This window comes from Thunnus maccoyii, chromosome 22 (genome assembly GCF_910596095.1).
Source record: "Thunnus maccoyii chromosome 22, fThuMac1.1, whole genome shotgun sequence".
Lineage (NCBI taxonomy): Eukaryota > Metazoa > Chordata > Actinopteri > Scombriformes > Scombridae > Thunnus > Thunnus maccoyii.
The window spans coordinates 10,040,022-10,062,643 of NC_056554.1; the positions used below are offsets into that span (position 1 = coordinate 10,040,022).

Sequence of the window (22,622 nt, forward strand, 5' to 3'; positions counted from 1 at the left end):
AATGCTGGGGCTGGCAACTCTCTGCCACACAGAAGGGACGTCAGCAGAAAGATGACCGCAGGGACAGCCAGCTGACAGAGAGCGTTAGGGCTCCGGATGTAGACAGCCGGGCTTTTTCTGTGTGTGCATCACCTGACCGAAAAAGAAAGAGTGAGAGAGGGAAAGAGGCGAAGTGGGACTGACTCAACATGACAAGGCTGCGATGGCGCTCTTTGGGCCAAAGCTGTGATGGCACCCTGCAGACACTCCGTCCCCTTGCTCCCAGACTCAAGAGAGTGCGGGTGGTGAGAGTGGATCCTGATAGGCCCAGCGTCACGGCGCCGTCGCTAACGAGACGATGTAGAGAGCTACATGTAAATGTGATGATGTGAGCAGCATATCATCGCTAATTATTTGGCAATCATCAAGTAGCATCAATAACAATTAACATAATTTCCATGACTTAAGTACTTAATGACTTCATTAAAATACTGACAAATCAAATATGCTTATTTCCTTCATACAAATAGGTCATTTACAGTCTGTTAAAGACTGGATTAAGAACATCAAGTACTGCATATAAAAAATAGTATGAGACCTGAATTACAAAATGACTTTAGCTTCATTACACACAGAAGTAAACACTGCAGGCCTCATTTATCAAATGTGTGAACACACAGTTTTGTGCTTAAAGTCCAACTGAATCAACTTCTTTGCAGTCAAAATTAATGTTAACATGTTTTTTTTAAACATGCTGTTAATAATTTTGTATTATGAGACTGAATAAAAAAGGTCTTTGGAAAACAGAAATGCTCCTTTTTGTCTCAGCCAGCCGGGGAGAGGTGGGGGGCTTGTTTGATTGACATTAGCTGGCAGGATACCAGTGTTACACTATACAAGACGGAGACAAAATAAACAAATTGCTGTAGCTCAAAGTCGTGTGGGCAGACAGTGTGTTGCTAACAGGGAGTCTGAAGAGCAATGACCAAACCACTATCTAACCAGAGCAAAGTGACATTTTCAAGTATGTTTACAGCTGTTTTATGTCCTGCAGCTATAATTAGCTATGTGGCCTGCTAACTTAATGTTTGTGTGGTGGCTCGGACAAAACGTGTGTTCGTAAGTTAAATAAGAAGGAGACTTTAGCAGGAAAGCTATGTGAGTTTGTTTGGAGTCTGTGGTTCTTGTGTTGTGTAGCAGGATGCTATCAGGCTCAGTGTGACCGTCTGCTTTGCCTATAATGGAATGCCACATTATCGTTTTATAGTAGATTTGATTTGCTGTATCGAAATAAGGTCTCCAGCTTATGCAAGCGGATGATGGAAAGGTATTTAATCAAAATAATGTAGAACTTGGGGGTACAATCATGAAACCAAAGAATTTTTTTATGATGAAGTAGACTAAAAAAGACAATTTAATTTCAGTTGGATTGGAAACAGCTCAGGATCACTTCTGGGGACCCCAATCTCCAGTTGGAAACCACTGCTTTTGAAAGTGTAAATCTAGCTGTGTAGTTTTTATTCTTGTTATTTAAAATATCCCATACTGGTTGGATCCAGGCTTCATAATGGCTCCATTCAAGCATTCTTGACAAGATGGCTTGGAAAGAGAAAAAAGCTGAGTGCTCTCTCCCTCTCTATGTATTCTCTATCTGTGTCTCTCTCCCTCTGTCTCTTATCTGCTCCTTGTATTTTTTGCAGTGGTCCTGGTGGATTGCAGAGTTGTGTCTAAATCCAGTTCCCAGCTACTTAGCCCCCACCCACTCCACTCACTCTGACACAAGGGCGCATGAGAGCATCTCCCCCTCTCTCTCAGACCCCAGCATGAACTCATGTATCACACAGCAAGCCATCACAATACAGTAGAATGGGCACATGGACAGTTATTGTTTGTTTGCACTATGTCAATGTAGAGTCTGCGGCAAATGGCACCGTAATGCAATCATTCATTCCTGCCATCCTGCGCTCCCGTCCATTAGGCTAATGATATTCTGTAACCATCCTGGGTTCCCTGGCTGTTGAAATCATGAATGTGAGAAGTAGGGAGGCCACAGTTTAATTGGAGGGCCCATGATCAAATTCTTGTGTCTGGAAGCATCTGCCCTGTTGTCGTGTCCTTGAGCAACACAACACACGGAGTTCCCAGCAGCTCCAAAAAGGCTGCTGTAAAAGTGTTCTCGTGACCTCACCAACATATGGAGTATAGAAAGTGGACAGAAGCAGGGAATCACAGTATCGAAAGAAGGCATATGCCCATGTCCTTCAGTGACATTAACACTCCATTTAAGACCTCAAGTTCTCTGAATACAGTCCATCTCACAAAATAATATCTTCACTTCACCAGTCACAACAGCAGCAAAACAAGGTTCAGCAACACAAACAGGACAGAGATGTGTTTTTGTCCATTAACAAGAGTCTACAGCCACGCTAGCTGCTCTGTGAGGCTGTAGCTACTAGGCACAAAGCTTTGAGCTAATGCTAACACCAGTATGCTAACATACTTACATTGGCAATGCTATGTTTTGCTGGTATAATGTTTATCATGTTTACCAACTTATTTTAGTGTTAGTATGCTAACATTTGTATCTGAGGCTAATGGGAATATCATTAGTTTTGCAGGTATTTGGTCAAAAACAGAAATATTTTTTTACTTTGATAAATGTTGACCTGATGGCAAATGGAATTCGATGGCAATTAATCCAATGGTTGTCAAGATATTTCATTCAAAAACCTAAATGTGAACCTCATAGTTGCACTAGAGAAAAAGTCAAGGATCTCCAAAGTGAGTAGGGTTCATCATCACAAAATTCTGTAAGACTCTATTTAGATATTGACATATTACACAAAGGGAAAACTATGACCAGCTGGTGGCACTGGATGAAAACTCAGGAAACATTCTGAGGTCCATGGATATTTCAAAACATTTCATCGAAATCCATTCAATAGTTGTTGACCTATTTCAGACTTCACCATAGTAGTGGACTGACCAACTGACACACCAACATTTCCATCCATGTAACCGCTAGCATGGCTAATAAAGTACTCTGTTGCCAATTATGCTTTGTAATTTAACTAATATTTGGATGTGGGGGCTGGATGAAAATTTTTAGGTCAAAAGTTGTTAGGTAGATAGCAGAACACAGGCTAAATGTTGCAAAGATTCCATGGCTGACATACAACCTGAAAATGGAAAAAATGACCACAGTGTACTGAGTCTCTTTCATTTCAGCTCCCCTGATTCTCTCCTCTGATATATAAATAGCATCAAATCAAGGCAATGTCTTGTCAAATGACTTACTCATTATCACCAAATATCCTTTTAATCCTTGTTTTGTGGGCACAATTACAGCTGAAATGCCAGACTTATCCCAAAGCATTACTGATACATTTTGTAATGGAACTTTTCTCTGTGTTCAGACTGTCAAAAATTTCAACCCAAATCGTCCTGACTAAAGTGCATTAAAATGCACGGACAGTTAAGCTATAATTACTGGGCAAAAATACCCCATGCCTTAATCCACATGGTAATAACGCAATTAAAGTGGTGTTTCTTGGACTTGGTAATCTTCTGTGACAAGGCTTACAATTCAATTAACCCTGTTTTAACACTTTGTTTCAACTTCCTGTGATGCTAATTTGCTTTAAACTTACTACAGCTGCTATAATTATGCCTTAAGAAATGTCCAATTTCAGAATTATCAGTTGTTTATGTCAGCGAAGCACTGATTTTCAGTGGATGGGTTCTGCTCTGATCCAGCGGGATGCCTGAAAGGGGATTTCTTTACTCTCACTCCTAACAAAATGATAGCTTTGTCATTTATTATAATGTCAGGCTGACTTTATTGAACGCTATTGATGTGTTAGACTTGTTGCACTGATACAAAGTGAACTGAACTGCTGCAGTGCGATATTCAGAAAAAAAAAAAACTCAATCACCTCGAGAATAAGGAGTGAAATATTTCTGGAATTAGAAAATTGTCTCCTATTCTTTTTTTTCTTTGAAACATTGCTCTGAAAAGTTGGATGCATCCATGATGAGAGAGTTCCAGCCTGATACAATTTGCGATAATCTCATAGTACAACCGGAGCTGCACTCCTCCTGACATCTACCAAAGCCAGCCACGGATCTAACCCATTTAATCACTCCTTTCTTGTTCTCTTTCTAAGCTCATGCTGGCTGTGACATATTGAGCCGGCAAACTTTCCATGTTCTCTCAGAGAAGGTCATTGGGCCAGGCCCAATCTAGCCTCTGAAACTGAGCCAAGATTTCCACTGCTGTCGTTCAGATTAGTATTAGACGTGAGCGCCTTTCCTAAGCAAATCAGACAGTGTGAAGGACAGAACCGGTCTTCCATTCAAGCACGCCTGCGTCTTGTTAAAGAGAGACAGGGCAATAAGTTGTAGGACAAAGGGAAGTTTGTGGGACGTCTTCACCTTTCAGGAATGCTTATTTTTAAATGTAACAAGCCGGTTGCTCATGTTAGAGGAGGAACAATTGTATTATAGTATTTCTACATATATTATAGTAATTTCTCATGCGTGTAAGTAAAGAAAGCTTTTAACGTTTGATTACTTCAAGGAATTCTGACCACATGATTGTTCCAAGAAATGCGTATTCTGTTAACAAGTGCCAAATGAGGTTGGCTGAAGTTTACTTTTGATACAATTTCATAGGAGACCATCAGAATCACTTGTTCCACGAAGTACAATATCATGCAGGAATTTTTTCTGTGTAACACTGGTGCAGCCAGGCACACACTGTATTGAATGCTGACACATGATACAAGGACACCAGTTGCTGCTAAAGGACAACGCAGGACACTCAATGTGCTATACAGATATGTGAGCCTGGGACGCTATGTCTGCATTGTGAATTTGACACCATTTGGATATAAAAGGCGACATACTGTAATTCAAGAGTTTTGTTGCAAGCGTGAACAAATTTGGTGGGTGAATTGGTATCGATTCAGCTCTGTAGCACTTGGAAGGACAAACTTGCACCTGGACTCAATCAACGTTGATTGGAGAGTGGCAACATGCCCACATGCACACAACACAGCTGATAGGATACACTATCCAGTTCTGCAAAGGAGAAGTTAATAATCGAACTTAGCTCTTCCAAACTTGCGACTGGTAATGCTTTCTCCTCATAATTTCACATTTAACTTGCAAATATCCAGAGGCATTAAATGTTTTATCTCATACATCATTTGAAAGCTAAGTAAGAAGCCCTTAGATGATCGAGACCTTTAAGTAAATTCTGCATTTACATGTTTTTTCCCCCCAACAGTGGGTAGCCTCACAGAGAGCCAGACACTATTTCTGCAGATTTGTGTGATTTAATTGGAAACTGTGTGTCAGTTATTCAAGTCCCCTGTTGTTTGTTTGGTCTTGATTTACTGCTCTCCCCAATTTCACTGACACAGAGTTTTTCTTTTATTATTTTCAAAACCCTCCTAATGTATTTGCTTTTCCATTATTACACACTCAGTCTGTAAATGCTAAGCTGTAAAAAGAGTACAAACATTTCGTTTGCAATTTTTCAGCTAGACAGAACAATGAGATAAAATGTGGAACAGTCTGTGCCATATGGCAACTTGTTTTAGCCTATAGGATGTAAAACTAACTGAATCAATCCTATAAACATATCTTTTATTTTGAATTAGATATTGTTATTTACACTGTAAATGCTTTTCCCCTTTTACAAAGCCTTACCTTCAACATAGTCTATCTTTCTGAACTAATGGCTTTAGACCAACAATTATTGTTCATCTTTCTTTCCTAGTTTGTCTGGTTGTTGCAGACTCACATTTTAGATCTCTTGTCTGCAGACTTGTTGGCATGCCGACCGGATGGCTCAGTTTTGGGATAATGTCAACGCCTTCAGCAGATGCTATTGCATTACATAAAGAGATATGCCATGCTGGAGAGCTTCCACTCACTCCTAATGTGTGCATTCTGGCCACGGGCAACAACTTCACATCCAGTCCTATCACTGACACGGTAATCTGGGAGCGATCCCAAAGCTGTTTTGCATCACTTGTCACAGGTAAATTCTGACTGAGTTACTTGAAGTTTTATTAAGCAATCTGACAACTGGGGGCAGAGAGACTTCTAAACAAACTCAAAGGAACAAGCTTTGATATTTATCGCCTTATCAGGTGCTTAGGGCTAACACGTTAACAAGCAGATGCTTTTAATGTTCTTACTGCATGTCAGATTTTTTGAAGTTTGTATTCTGAGTTAAGGCTCCATTTATCCAATATGCTTGCTTGTACTGCAGATCCCACGGAGAATCTGACAAACCACCAGTCTGCAGCTCAATGCAGCTTTGTGAGCTTTGAGTTCAGTAGTGTGAATTTCCAGTTGGTGGCCCAACAAATCCAGGGCCACGATCTAGAATCAGTGATCAATATCAGAGTGGGACTGTGTATATTATGCATTGCCCGTAGCATTGTTAAAGGATAGGTTCATATTATTTCAAGTTCATTTTAATGTTTGCTGTAATCATTCCTTTTCACCATACTGGCTGTGAAGGATATCTTCCCTACATTATGTCAATTTATGAGATTTACATTGTTCGTTCTGTGGAAAAATGAATTCTAACATTCAGCTGAAGTTGATATGATGCTTCAATCAAATCAAGTGGGTATCTTCCAAAGTCCCAAGTCTTTTTAGTATAAAATTCCCTCATTGTGTTACCCTTGGACAATGTTTTCATACTAAGCTGCAGTGTAAAACTAGTTGCACAAAGAGGGAATTTCATTCTAACAAGACTCAAACTTAGGAAGATAATTGCTTAATTTGTCTAGCTCAGACTGCTGAAGCCTTATATTAGCTTTGGATGAACTCGCTTTGGCATTGTTTACCCCTATCTCTTAATGTACTTAAACTGTACTGAAATTGCATTCAGAAGGAATCCCTTCAGGGCCAGTATGGCCAGGAGGAGCATTTGCTGCTCCCAATAACTTTTTCAATGAACATATGGATATGTGAGTATTGTTTTAAGACAGCCTTGAAAAAATGGGACTCTATAAAGCTACAGCTGTCTGTTTTGAGGTGTCTAAATTTAATTAGCCCGTTGAACTTGGCAGAAACGTGTCTTTGCTTTTTTCAAAAATTCAAGTCAAAACAATTTTTTGATTAAAAAAATTACAACTTAGAACAACTGTCTGATTTAATTGAAGGCAACTCACGTGGTCTTATCCTAAACTACATTGAAGGACTGAAGTTGTTCCTTTCATTTGTGGCAAGCTAACAAGCTAGTGGCAAGCTAACGTTATAAAACAGTTGCATTTTACAAAGTTGATGAACAGTCTTACCTTTATGTACAATTTTCCCATCTATATAAGAATCCACAACGCTTCCTCACATTACCTCTCAGATGGCTCACTGTAACCACTATCTGTTCTTTAGCACAGCTCACAAGTTTTCTCCACTTTGCATTAGCAAAAAAAAAAACAATAGTAGCTGGATTAAGGCCCGTCCTGCTCTTGTACATTGTGTATTTTTAATTTGAACTGATAATTGCAGATTGAATGTTCTTTTTTTCATGTTCAAACTGTAGTTCAAGTTAATATTAGTGACAGTCCTTATCTACAGATATGCGTAGTCCTAAAATCCAAAATTCTCTTGGGCATTGTATTTTCTGACACATGCAAGCCTTTCTCTCAATAAAATCAATTTCATCTAGGTCTGATATCCCAGTGGAGGCACAGCAGGTTGTGTAACGGCAGAGAGGAACAGGGTGGAGCGGCTATTTTTACCTGAAGCCCAGGAGTCAGCGCAACACAGAAGGTGAAGCGGGAGGAGAGTGGAATTTGGGCAACGTTTGGGAAAGGGAATCGGGTAACGTTAATCATCTGGACAGCAGAGACATTAACTGTGCATGAAGCTCGGTCTCTGGACATTGCATGTACTGTTCAAATACTGACAGAGGGCGTGTGTATGTGTGAGAATCAGAGGCAAAAAGAGGAAGGGCATGGTGTGTTTTTGTGTGCAAGTGAGTGAATCTGGGAGTGAGAGGACATAGGCCTAGTGTAATTATGTGTGTGTGTGTGTTTTTGGAACAGTGTGCTTTTGCTGAGGTGATATACAGTGCCCTGACTTACTCTTGTAGATGAAGTGCACTTTACTCAAAGCTACACACCCCCAAAGGAATAGACTGTGTCTTCCAACTCACTTTTCGGGTTGGGAAAACACACAGATGAAAAAGGATGAGGCTATAGCGGCACACTCACTCTTCGCGGCAGCCCCCGTCACACACTAACATCATTACAATTTCAGCTCCAATGCCTTCTAACAAAACTCTGCATATTTACAATGTGTGTGTGTATCCACTATTGTCTTGTTAAATTTTTACAATGGCTGCTGAGCTGAGCGCCTTTGCATACTGAATGCAATATTGTGTCTTAATATGGCCTAGTATAATGCTTACAGATTTGGAGAGTGCTGATATGGCACATTTCGCAGTGGAAGCATCTGAGTCGCACGAAAGCAGAGCGTTCACCCCTGAGAGAGTGAGGGGGCTCACCTTTTGTTATTATTTTCGGAGGCGCCGATTCGTGCTGACCTACTTTGGGAGCAGGGATTGTTGAGGCGCAGAGCACCAATGCAAATGAAATCTGTTGCTTCCTGCCTGTTGGATTTCAAGGATTTCCAGGCACATGATGCAACTGGGGAAAAAAAAAAAGACTAGATGTCACATGTATTGCAGTTTCATGCATACTGTCATCGTTTTATCTGCCATTTCAAAGCTTATCTGGACTCATCACTATTCTATATTTTCTATGTTGCTTGTTTTCTTGGAAAGATTATTGAATCAGTGGCCTTACATCAGTTTGAATTTTTTGACAGCAGCCTGCTTGGTTTACCTACAAAACCTTATATAAACCTGCTCAGCATTGCAAATGACAGTGATCACACTGTGACTTGAGCGCGACACCTGCTTGACAGGAAGCTGTCAAAAATACCTGTCATCCTGTCAACTGCACAGCCTACCCACTACCATCAACTCTGTCTTTTTTTACAAGGCTTTTTTTCTCTTACACACACTTGTACTGCAGCAATGGAAAATGAGGATACTTTTTCTCTTATGATTTGTCATTTTGATGGGACATATTGTGAGATAATGTAGTACAGTTGTAGTGATAAATATTAGCCGGGCACAATTTACAAATACACTCGAGAAAGCATTCGTCTTTCTTTAAAATTTCCTATATTTACATAAAAAGTACTTTAATTTATGTTTGACACTGAAGTACACTGCGTTCTGCAAAGGGAAAAGTATGTAAAACTTAAAGTTCAGGTGGGTTTATCCCCCCCACAGTATGTATAACACGGACTTTACTGACTTTTTAAAACCTTTTCTATCACCTTTTTATATACATGCAAATCCTGTTCCTTTTGAATTATTGTCAAGCTGCAAGTATTTCCGTATGTGGGTGCTGTCACTATATTTTATTACACACTGTAATTGTATCAAGTGGCCATTTTTTGGTAGGAAGAAGAATCAGAAGTGCCGTCGCCATCCCTGCAGGGGATGGAGTGCTCTAAATGTGGTGTGGCCTTTGTAGCCACGTGTGAAATATGATTTGGTGAAGGATGTCATTTGAAGGGGCCCAGTACTGCAGTTCTGACAGCCCCCGAGCACTCTCTTACACAGTCGCACTGTCTTTACCCCTGCCTCTCTGTATCGCTGCATCTCTCCGCTATCTATCTATCCTTCACACATTCTCTCACACCTTTTCTCTCGCTCACTCCTCGCCTCCCAGTGGCTCTTTTATTGGGCTGCTTTAAAGCCAGATGTTCCTGTGCTGCGAGGGTGAGGAGGGAGAATGGAGGGGGGTGGGGGGGTACAGTGGCGAAGGGGAGGGGCAACCAAATGACTTGTAGCTTCAGAGTAGCTCATTCCCCACACAATAGACTCACTTTCTCTCTAAACCCTCTTCCTATTTTTTTTTCACTCCATATCTCCATTTTTCATGTCCTCCATTTTATTTTCCTATTTCTTTCCCAGGATCTCACTCGCATTATAAACTTGCAACACACCCACATACAAAACTAACTTTCTCTCCCTCCTCTCTGTCATATAATGCAAGCGACCTAGTTCTAAGTTGGACCAACAGTTTGATTTGAATTGGGTAAGAGGCTGTAGCTGTGATTCAGGCTGTCTTCAATACTGCTCTGCCGCACGCAGGAGATAAGAGGTGTGATCTCAGTGGCCTGGCCCTGTTTTCAAACCCAGATAATACTCTCTCAAAATCAGATTCCCACAACGGCACACTGGCCCCTGTAATTGTCTGCACTTGAGCTGCAGTGGATTTCTCCTGTACTGAACTTTTGCACAGTGTAGGGGAATGAATAATTCTATTCTTATAACTGAAAACTATCTCAGGCACGCTGTGCTTTTTTTATTCACCAGAATTTCCGAGTTGGAAATGTCAATTTGCCCCGTCCTTTCTCTCTCCTCGACTATAATCAACGACAGCTCCTATTTTTGCAGATTATACAGACATCGGTGTAAAGAGAGGAATAAAAATTGCTGCCATGCTGAGTTTACGCCTGACAAACAACATCCACGTGGAGATCTGACACTGCAATTTGCACTTACACACAGAGGCAAATCCTAGCCTTATTCAGATACATTTCCAGTACAGGCCTATTTTGCAAATCAATCATGCAGCACAAAATAGTGGCACAGAGGCTTATATTTTCCAACTGCCCAGAGTCGGAAAGCAGCAAAAAAAAAAAAAAACCTGAGATGTGGCAGGGTGTTTATGGAGAATATGAATGAAGGTAGCATGCAGCTTTTATGCCTCCTAATAAGCCCCCAAGGCTGGGGAACATTACGACTCTACAGTTTTACAACCACTGATGGTCTACTCAGAGATGTACATTGTGCCTCTCTTGGGTGTGTGTATGTGTGTGTGGGTTTGGGTGAGGGGGGGATCAGACCCGTGGCTGTCTACTAAAACCATCCCCATGAATATCTAGCCATAAATCAGGCTGCCAGACTTCCTCTCACACGATACTCTTCACAAATGATATGCTTGATAAATACCGAAAAGTGCGTGCAAGTGTGCACATATGTACGTGCAAGACTGCGTGCTTTTGGGGTTCATCACTGCAAATCGATTGGGATCTGACAGGCATTCCAATGAGCTGCTACGATGGCGTGATGAAATCATGACCCCACACTAAAATTTTGCCACGTTCAAATTAAGAGGATGTCATGCGGTTGCGTGCGTGAGGTTCCGTGTGAATGTGCACCTTAATCGTGTCACATCCGAGCGTCGCATGATGTTTTGTTGTGGGTGTGTGTGTAGGTGTGTCTGCACAAGTGTGCGTGCCTGGCATGGTGAGGGTGCAGTCCATCAGCAAACCAACGAGGGAGAACTGACGCAAGTGCATGAGAAAAGGCGGTGAAGTGATTCCTCTGACACAGATCTGAGATGAGTTTTGCAGCCATAACCAGGCAGCACTGTAGGAGCTAATTCAAAGTTATTGACAAATGCCTGGACTGTATCTTGTGTAGCATCTTTGTATATATTGCTCACTTTCTGTATTTTACAGTTATTTGAAAAGTTATTTTGATATGAAAACTATCACTTCTTGAACCGAAGTTCAAAATATTGGGGTTGTTCGTACTTTGGAGCTACATCAAACATCACCCTCTCATAAGTGTTTGGGCTCGGACACTCTCAGAAAGTGGCACAGTAAAATTCATTAATGCATCCTCATGAAATATGGTGCTGGAAGATTGGTGATGTAGTGACTTCTTGAGGTTTGTGAAGTATTTGTGAATGTTGGTGGCAAAATGAATATTTAGAAGAAAGTTGTACTGGCATTTCTTCTAATTCAGCAGTGCAAGGTTCTATAAAACTGGATGGTGCAACACAGCTAATACGATAGCTTCTTCCATTTGGTGCACTTCAGTTTTCTGCATTCCCTCAAAGGTCAGCACTTTTAAAGGGGACATATCATGCTTTTTGTGATTTTCTGTTATTTTTATACTGTGATGTCAGATTATCTTAAACATGGTCAAAGTTTTTTGACCGATTTGAGGTGAACGTATGTAAAATTCTCCCTGAAAGTCAAAAGCCAGGACTTCAGCCTGCTCTGAACATTTCATTTGCAGTATTACACTGGTACAGATGTATTTGATAAGTTTCCATTTCAACTAAATAACAAGAAAAAGAAGTGAAGTACTACTACTACTATTACTACTACTACTACTACTGCTACTGTTTGTTTACATAGCCTCAGGCCTCAGCCAATCAGAGCAGAGTGAGCTCATCAGGAGGGGAGCCTTAAAGAGACAAAAGCTAAAACAGCCTGTTTCAAACAGAGGCTGAACTGAGGGGCTGTGTAAAGGACCAGTATATGATAAATACAGAGTTTATCATGCAAAGATATTCCAGTAGAGCCCCAGAATATAAATAAAGACCGGCCAATGTGCATGATATGTACCCTTTAAAATGATTCACATTTGGACAACAACCCAAATTCGTGTGTCAAAGGTCACCACAAGATGAATTTGCGTTACTTTGCAAGCGAATCCACAGATTGCAGCAAGTCCATTCAAATGACCAAATTTAGGTCAGAGGTTTTGCTGGCATAAATAATTGTGACTTAGCCCTAATAGAGTTATAATTGGTGTTAGGCTAACTAGCTAAGGTTCATGGTAAGCAAGTAAAATCAGTTCCCCTCTAAGCTGTTTAGTTTATAGATAGTTCATGGTATCTCTGATATAACAACCCAGTACCCAGTATCCAGAAACCCTGTATGTCATCTGAACTGCACCACCTGACAGGCTCTTTGAAAGTTGTGCTGAGTGTCACGAAAAAAATGAAAAATTTGTGTCCATGCATACAAATCTATAGACTAAATTTCGTGACTATTCCACAAACTGCTATGATATTGGGCTGAATATAAAGGTGCGGCACTAAATCTTTCATTATCTTGTCTTCATCATATGAAGCCATGTAGAGAACTTCTTGTGGATATACCAAACAAGACCAGAGGCTATATGGTCTTCACAACATTTCACAATGGGCAACAGTTACTGATCTACTTCTTCCTCTTTCTCTTGTTTTGAATGTAAACAAAGGCACTGGAGAGAAGTGGAGGCCATGGGCCAGGATGAAATGACTGAGGGGGGCTGTTAAAAATTGCGAGGGGGCAATTTTTTTCATAAAAAACATTGATTTAACCATGCAGTAGCCTCAGAAAGGCTAAATAACAACAACATAAGGGTACTGTTTCAAAATCAAAGGATACATTTATCAATCAGAGCACTCACATAAGAACATAGGACCAGCAGAGCACTAAACACTTTTTGAATTCATAAAATAATGATTCTCTGTCAAAATCAGCGCATAGAAACAGTTGTTTGCAGCTTGCTGTTTGCAGTCCCTTCACTCCCCTGTTGTTTCCCTTCTGTCTGGGGATTGCTACAATGGGGAGATAATGCAATAAGGGCCACAAGTTCTATTTACAACCACAAAAAGCAAGCAGGCTAAGAAACATACCTAAGTGACGTGGTCTCTCTATCTCCTCCGCTCTGTTTTTTCTTTTTTTTTATCATGTCACATGCAGTGAACACACCCTCTATACACAATAGCAGTGTCCATTGCTCTGAAACAACAACTAAGTGATAGTCACATGTATCTCGACCAATAATTTTGTTACTGCTGTTACTGCTTTGCTAATTTTCTATACATACAGCTATACAGAGGCTAATTTCCCATCAAAATATTAAATATTATTCTTTCCCTATTGAGTAAACCATTTTACAGTTGTGTCATGTCAATGTCATATTTTTGTTAGGACTGAAGTGTAAGGAAAGCATTGTCTAATTGGTATATTGATGGAGTTACTAGACTCAGAAGAAGCAACAAAGGACATTAGAAATACTCTGTGCTGGACTTGGAAAAATCCTTATCTAACCCGCTTTGTATAGCTAGCACACTTCAAAGATGCTGAATACATTAGTTTTAGGGGGTGTTATTCAAATGTGTTGATCCCTTTTGGGCCTTCATAAGCATATTGATAGTATTTTGTCACACAAATGGCTTCTAGTCATTGAGGCATAATCAGACAATGAATTTCAGTGTGCCGCCATAAACGGTTTAAAGCCAGGACAAAACACTGTAATATTTATGTGTTAGAGCCATTGTTCTGTATTACATTGAACTATATGCTTGGTTTTTAGTGTTTCTAGTTTATAAATGCATAACTGTGGCTGTTAATGAAAGTCTTAAGTCCTTCATTTGTGAGATATATGCATTCTGTCTTACAAAATGATTTATTTTTTCTTTTGTATTACCACTTGGCACATTAGCTTTACATAAGAGTTCTTGTGATAAAAAAGAACTATCTTGTGTTTTTTTTTTAAGTAAATACTTTGATGTTTCATTCAATATGAACCACTTTGATTTTAGGCACAAAACTTGCCTGCAGTACGATTAGCCGTGGCGGTGCATATCTCCTAGGATATCTGCTAAATCGGCACCCAGCAATTTTCCAGAAAGATTACACACAACACATGCTATGCTATCAGTTAAATCTGTGCAATTAGAACCTGAGCATTGCCTCTTTGGTAAATTCCAGAAGTGAATCCATTATTTAAGCATTTTTAATGTTGGGGAGTGCTAATTTGCAATAGTTTCATTAAGAAGGCAACAATAGATTAACCACACAGAGAGATCAATTTCTCAAAGCATCCATTTGTACTATTTAGAAAACCTGGAGGGTGTTGTTGATGCTTTATGTGTGCATTCTCATTTGTGTGCACATGAATGTAAGAAAGATTCTTTAAACCTGCTGTTTTTGTCTATTTCCAGTGTTGGCCAGCCCTTATAGTGTGTATACGTTTTTTTTCTTTTAAATGGACATAGTGTGTGCTGGCTTTTTGATTTGGCTTGTTGCTGTGACACCACCTATAGGACCAGTGGGCTTCATCCTTTGAGACAAAAAGCAGTTAAGAGACAATAGCGAGCACCACTGCACTGCTAATAAGAGAGGAACAAGTGACTTTAGGGTTCAGGAGCAGTTAGATTTTTAAAATATTGATGAGAATGCATGCACAGGAGGCATCTCAAAACAGACAGTATTTAGCTTTAACAGTATTTGATGTAGCAAGCACTCATTTAATTCAACGAGAAGTCCATTCCAGAAAGCAGGTGAAAAGTGAAAACTTTTTCTAACCCTTAGATGACGGAAACTCTGGGTTTTCTGTTCCGCAAATATGGAGAGATCACTTTAATACTGGGTCAGTCACTGTGGTAACTAATGCTTTGAACCAAACCTGCTCACTGGCAGATTTTCTTCAACAAACCTTGAGCTCCTAGCCGTACCACCCTCCTGCAGAGCCTGAAGGAGCTGTCAGACACACAGTTTCATTTCCTCATTGATACAGTTGGTATCACAGCATATATCAAAATGCATTAGGACTATCTTTACCAACCTTGCCGCTTTTATGCGTAATCAGTCATTTCTCTGCCCTTACATTCAAATAGGCTATTACAACATTGTGGATTCAGCCTCAGCTCAGAATGAAATCTAGGCATTGTCCTTTTCTTGCAAGTGTAAGTTTTTTTTTTAATATTAAATAACATTGTGATCTATCACTGTAGCAGGATAATCTCAGTTTAGATTTTAAAAAAATCTGTATGAAGCTTTAGGCACATACTGCAAGACACTGATCAGTTAATAACCATGTCATATTTCTATTTCTCTTGATATGATTGGTTGCGCTAATGGAACGTTCCTATCACAGTTATCTTATTATATATTGGAGATTATGTGATTATTTCTGACTGAGCATGATTGTGTTGCAGCTGAAAAGACTAGAAGATTTTAAAACTGGTCTAAATATAGTTGAAAAGTTTTTTATAAATATATTGCTTGTATAGTCTTAACCAGCATTTCAGTGACTGTTAAAATTTGAATGCTGTTGAGTCATTTATATCTATGTAAAATGGGTATCTAAAAATGCACACTCAATTTAAACTATAGACGCCTTTTCACTAAAATCATTATTACTGAATCGGACTATGAGGTTACCATGAAAGGTTTATATGTAAAATTGTATTTTATTTTGTATTTATTGTATAATATACAGTAAGATTCCACCACTTTCTCATCTATGAAGGAAATTCAAGTTAATGATGAATGAGTGGACTATGCTAAATAAAAGTTAATAGTGTTAACTTATTGACTCTTCTCTCCACTCCAACTGAGGCTTTATTGCTGCTGCTGCTGCTGCTGTGTTTTAGATAAAGATAAATGCGCGTAGTTTGCATACAAACGCATTAATATTTCTAACTCCACTGGATTAAAATGGGGGCTCTGCCTTTTATTTACCCATTGCCATAGTGGATTCCAATATTATAGCTCCATTGATGATCAAACCAAAAAGTCTTTTTGAGTTTCCCATCTCTTGGTTAGTGAAGTTCATAGTTTGTTAAACCCGCTCTCTGGAGCAGGCATTATCATACTGAAAAGAAAGCTGTGTCTCACCTATAATGCAGTCTGACTCTCAGATATTTGTATATTTTCTCTAATGTATAAACACAAACACTGTCACATTCGTCTGGTAATGCTTCCCAGAACATAGCGGCCAATACAATCGATGGCTTTCTAAAAATATTTATACTAGAGAGGATCGATTCCCATTCTACTCCAATATGTATACACAAATAGACCATTGATGGTATTGAGTGCACAATGGTTATGTTGCCTTGCTGTCGAGGTGACAGCATTGCCGGAGTCGGTGCATATAGCCACTACTACTATATCTAGCTCCTCTTCCCTGTTGCACACAGAGCTTTTTACATATCATAATGCAAGGTTGAGCTTGACTCACAGAATATAAAACCTCAGGCTTACAATAATGCCAGTGAAAGGCGGCGCGTGCCCTGTCAGAGACACTTTTCTTTGGAATGTGATTATGTTTGGAGATTTTTCTCTGCAGCAATTTTCAAGAGTGAACAAATTTTCTATCTCCTCTCTCGTGCCAAACTTTCTAACACAGCCGTTGTCAAGTTGTTTGCATTAGGATTTCTTGTAAAGCCCTGTGATCGCTATCTGACTATTGCTGCACACAGGGATGTTAAAGCAGTCTGTAAGTGTCAACTGTAGCACAGAAAATTACCTGATTTCCACTTGTACTTTTAGAGAAAGATCTGTTGGTGCTGCTTCTGTGGCTTCAAATCCTTGAGGAAAGTTAAAATGTTGCTTAATGGATTTAATAAGATAATGGCGAGCCCTTGTGTGTCTATCAATATTTTTGTGTCTGACTTTCAACTTTCTCTCTCTCTCTGTCACGCATGCACACATTAGTGTGCAATCACTACCTGTGTAACATATCCACTAACACACCAGCATTCCCCCCAGAACTCATTATTCCATCAATGGTGTATTAAATAACCATGAAGAGCATGTCTTTGTAAATGAATGTGTTGAACTGGCTACTATGCATCTTCCAGCAAAGATAAACGGGCAACTATAATTGGTCAATTTCACTCCAGCACAGTGTGGCCTTAACCTGGAAACTATGATAGAAATTGAACTAACAGCCAGTCGCCTGCCTGCTTTCCCCAATGTTGAAGCTCTAGCTGTCAGCTTATCATTGCGATGGGTGGCTTAAAGAAATGGGTGGCAACATGTTCATTGTCATTTCCGGTGAACTGTGGAGTTTCTTACAACTAGTGGAGTTGTAGAATAACATTTTCATGTGTTTGTCCCCATATTTTTCATTTCATGTTTTACAAGCACAAACATAAAGACATATATCTGCACCATTAGCATTTGTGTTGCATGATTCGCAATCTCTAGAGCCAGTGTTTGGTTTGTCCGTTCTGGGCTACTGTAGAAACATGGCAATGCAACATGGTGGGTTCTGTTTAAGAGGACCCGCTCCCTATGTAGATATAAAAGGCTCATTCTAAGGTAGTGAAAACACAACATTTTTTAGTTTCAGGTGATTATACACCAATTAAAAATTAATTAAATTAATTAATTGAAATAAATTAAATTCTACACACTGCACCTTTAAGCATACACATCTTGTATGTGTGTGTTTGTGTGACATGTTGGCCGAAAACACACAGGGTTCCTTTGGAGTTATCTAAGGTTGCAAAGTTGGCAACAATAAGTGTGGTCAGGGTTAAGGATTGGCCAGTTGTTTATCCACTGAGGATTGGCATAGTAACTAATTAAATGGCAGAAAAACCAGCAGCATAAAACTGATCTAAGCACCCACTTCCATTGTTTGTTAAGTAAGCCAACACTGACGGCATGAAGACATGCGTCATTGCCAGTTGACATGCGCCACCATGTCAAGATACGTCACTGGTCCTATTTTCCAACGTGTGCTCCAGTTTAGCAGAAATTTTGTCACCTTCGCTCCCTTGATCAATATATCCCGATTACTGTACCTTTTATTCATTCTTTTGTCTGTATTGCATGTCCAAGCAGCGTGGACGGTGAATGTTTTTCAGTAGGGAATAGAGGCAATGATATTTATAACAGCACACATTCTTTACCGAGGATCCAGTTTACTGGACACAACACTATATGTCAGGGTTTGATAATCTCTTGTAGCAAACCCTCAACAGTTCAAATACTACCTTTCGTGTGTAGTGTCGACATCAGGGTATGGGATGCAAGCATTGGCCTTTGCTCAATAGAATTCAAGCCCAGTTTAGAAGAAGAATGATGATCACAAATTGTAATTCTACTTCCATGAACAGGAGTAGAACCTTCTAACTTTGCTACCGTGTTCATCTCCTAGATGCTGAACTTAAATGGATTCAGTGGGTTGTGAATACCTCCTTTTTATGCGACTCATATTGGAATGCTGGCTAGCTCACCGTACATTGTGCAAAAATAATGTGTGCATCTGCTAAGATTTAACTATTTTCAGCAATAATATGCATTTTAGGTTTGGTGGTGTGCCTCTGCTCATAGACAAATATGAACAAGATTAATACAGGCTGTTCCTGAGCTCTTGTACTCCCCGACAGAGCCTGAGATGCACAACATTTGAATGTACATGAAAACATAGAAACATTTGAACTAAACATAAATCTAAATGCTGATGCAGGAAGGATGCAGTGCTGAGCATTTGAGTTTGCATTTTGCATATAGAAAGAGTGCCAAATTGTTTATAGGGTTGGTTGTGCGAGATAGGTCATGGTCATATATGATTTAACAGTATATGGAACACGTGACTATAAAACTTCCATGCTTGCCTGAACTACGACGGGGCTCCATTGATCCCTTTCATCTTCATCATCTCAAATTCATCCCATCACTCGTGTCCCTGTAACCGGATTTGTCCGGCAGTACATTGCAATATTACTTAAATGTGCTCTCATCAGCAGGTTGGGAACTTAAAGATCATGTCTGTTGACAGGGGATGTATGGAGGGTATTACAGTATGGAATTAACCAGCTCCACAACATTGCTTATGACTTGGCTTGCTATCAGAGGACACTGCTCTGGCCGAGCCATCCTTCCCGTGGAGCTCCATAAGCCAACAGGCAGTTTGGGCAGAAAAGCCTTTTTCATTCCTGCCCTCCTGACCCCCTTCTCCCCCCTCATTCTGCCTCCGTTAGGGAATGCTGCAGTTACTAGGCAACAAGGAGGGGAGGGGCTGGAGCCATTATAGAGGCCAGCTGTGTTGTGCCCAGTTATTATAAAAGCTATATACATGATATAAATATGCTTAAGCCCATAAAGTCCAGTCTACATTATTACTTCTGAGAATTCTAAAGTTGTAATTCTTTAAATTCTCTTTTTAATATTTTTATAGTATCATTAGGAGATGACATTATTCAACCATTTCTTTAGTGGAGGGTTACCTCAAAGTGCATGTTATTGTAAAAAAAAAAAAAAGCATTAAATAAAAATTATGTTTTGGCACACCCCATTGCTCCATTTGCTTCCCCCATTAAATTCACTCAAATTCACTCATGTAGGACAAGATTTCTAATTGCCGTATTTAATGTGTTAATGATTTAATTATTCTTTTAATTAATTTGTTACGACTAAATGATTGACTTAATTTAAGGGCTCTTGGCTTGTCTTCAGGGAGGGCGGGGGCATAGGGCTGTGCAGATGACTTACTGATGCTTTTCATATCAGAAATCAGAGAAAGAAAAAGAGGAGACAGTGCAACAAATTCACATTTGCATTCACATATTTTCTCCGGCAACAAAATGAATAGGTCACATGTCGGTCGACACGTGGGAGAATGTAAAAAAATTCTCACGTGTGTGATTGAAGCTTGTACTTAATTTACTTGTCTGAGTTGAGTGTGCGATTGTTTGACCCTGAGGAGTATGCAGTTGGTCTTGTTTTTATAATGTAAACTATCAGAAAGACTTTTCAACTTTTGTACCTTGACTAAGAAGTGCGCCTTGACTTTTGTTGGGATTCATTCCCCTTTTTTGTGAACACTGTTTACCTAATTGTGCATCAGGAGCACCTGTTTTGTCGCTGTCAGATCCAAGAAGCACTTCCTCATTAGTTTTGTTTAATTGCTCTTTTTTTTTTTTGTAAGATGGAGCCTTACGAAGAAAAATATAGTGGAAAATTCGGAAAACAAGTCCTGTTTATTCCAAAGACCGACAAAGAAAGCAAGATCCATTTTCCCTCCCCAGTGAGAAATGACTGTGGGCCTAATCTGAAGTAAACAGGCTCTCAAGGCCTCTTTGGGGGGCGTTGTGGCTTCTCAAGCACATCAACCACGCAGGCCTCAGCATCAAAGGGATCACCATTTTTAATTGAAATGCCTTTTAACGTATAATGTAGTTCATTTATTTAATTTAGACTTGATAGCCACAGAAAAGGAATTGAGCTGGAAAGGTCAGACAAAATATGAGCATTCCAGAGCACACCAGCTCTATTAGTTTTTCCAAATAAATCTACCTTCACAGACGATGAAAATGTGGCGTGAACTTTTTTAGGCAGCTGCAAATTGCCTCAAAGTTTTATTGATGATAGAGTAAAAACCTCAGTTGATGGATAAAGAGGCTGCTGTTCAGTATGCGGGGGACACAGCGTACTGTTGAAGGGATGCTTTTATCTCTCTCCTTGCAGCTGAGACCCTACATTTTCTTTATATGTGCCATATGCAGTTATCAGCAAATGTAAATCATTGTTTTACTGTCAATCCTCAACACTCAACACAATCCTCACCCGTTCTTTACAACACTTTTGCTAGTCATTTGCACGACGCACGTTGATTAGCATGGATCACTGGAGTTTTTTCTTTGTGGCAGTGGGAATGTTAAAAAGTAAGATAATACATGGAGCAGAGTGTCAGTTTATCATAAATGTCATAAATGGTGTGAATAGGAAGTGACTTCATTCATCTCAGAGCAAAATCATTAAGGTGTCCCTGAAAAAGGTTTAAAGTGAAGTGGTCATAGGTCAGTCACTGACGAAGTTAAGCAAATGCTTCGACTGTTTTTGTGCTCATCATTTGACAAATCAAGTTGTTCAGTGTGCATGTTGCTTTCTTGAATAGTTTAACATAACAGGAAATACATGTATTCAATTTATTTGTGAAATGAAAAGATCAATATCATGTCTGTATGTTAAGTATGCAGGCAGAGCTTGGATGCAATTGTCCTAGCTTAGCATAAAGATTGGAAGCAGGGGGAAACTACGGTGGCCCTTAGGTGGATAAATTCAGAAAACACAACATTTTAGAAAACACATTAACAAATTAAGAAAACATAATAAATTCAACAAAGAGAAAAACATTCCAGGAAACACGAGATCCATCTGATGTCTGTGCACCCAAAGAAGAGCCAATTGGGGATCGAAACCTTGCACTCTTCCTAAATGTTATAGAGAAAAGTACGTTTTTAAAGGGAGCCTTTTGTGTTGTGAGTCCCTGTGAAACAAAGTATCTACATTTCTTTAGACATGAAAGATGCACATTTATTCTTCACACTCATTGCTTACATCTTCAACTGTAACAATAGAATTTTATTGTCCACACTGTAGAAAATTATCTTTGGCTTCACCATGCAGCACCAAAAAACAACACTAAACAAAACAACATCTTTCAAAGGAAACAGTCTTAACCTTATGTAAAGTGTAGAGACATGAAATTGATATTGATCTTCTTGTTTAACTCTAAGAAAGAAAATAATCATTTCCTTCCTTCCGAATGTTATAATTTTCTGCATACACTTAACCCTCACCTCTTTTTTATGTGATTTATTGTCTCTCAAAAAAGTTTACCAAGATTCCAGTATCTTTTTTTGTTGGACAGAGGTGCTCTCATGAACCATTACTTTCAATACAATTACTTGTAAACTTCCCTGCAACCCAAGACTACTCATGTGTGCCCAAATTGGTCTTGGTATTTCTGTATGTCTGAGAACCTAGTGAGCCACTCTGCTCACTATGGCTAACTCACTTGATGGAGAGGCACAGGATGTAATCTGGGATTAATTACTGGAATTCACTGCACCGCACCGCTCCTCTCTTCTCCTGGCGGCTCTGAGGCATCTGGTGTTGTCCAGGCTAATCTGGATGACAGTGGATTTGGATGGCAGCTGGAGGATGCAGGTATCACTTGGTAAATGCAGTGCCATTCTGAACTCAAGAGTGTGTAT

General features: G+C 39.6%; 1 long non-coding RNA gene across 4 annotated transcripts in view; it reads left to right on the forward strand.

Annotated features, from left to right (window-relative positions):
• The first annotated feature begins 5,020 nt into the window (after positions 1–5,020).
• LOC121888890 overlaps positions 5,021–22,622 on the forward strand; it is a 70,419-nt gene continuing 52,817 nt past the window's right edge. For 2 of the 4 annotated variants that reach the window (XR_006093373.1, XR_006093374.1), the window contains exons 1-3: positions 5,021–5,112; positions 5,811–6,028; positions 7,673–7,776. This is a non-coding gene — a long non-coding RNA (uncharacterized LOC121888890). Of the gene's footprint in view, positions 5,113–5,764; positions 6,029–7,672; positions 7,777–11,306; positions 11,812–22,622 lie in introns of those variants that run through there. The other 2 variants (XR_006093375.1, XR_006093376.1) reach the window with 2 other exon arrangements.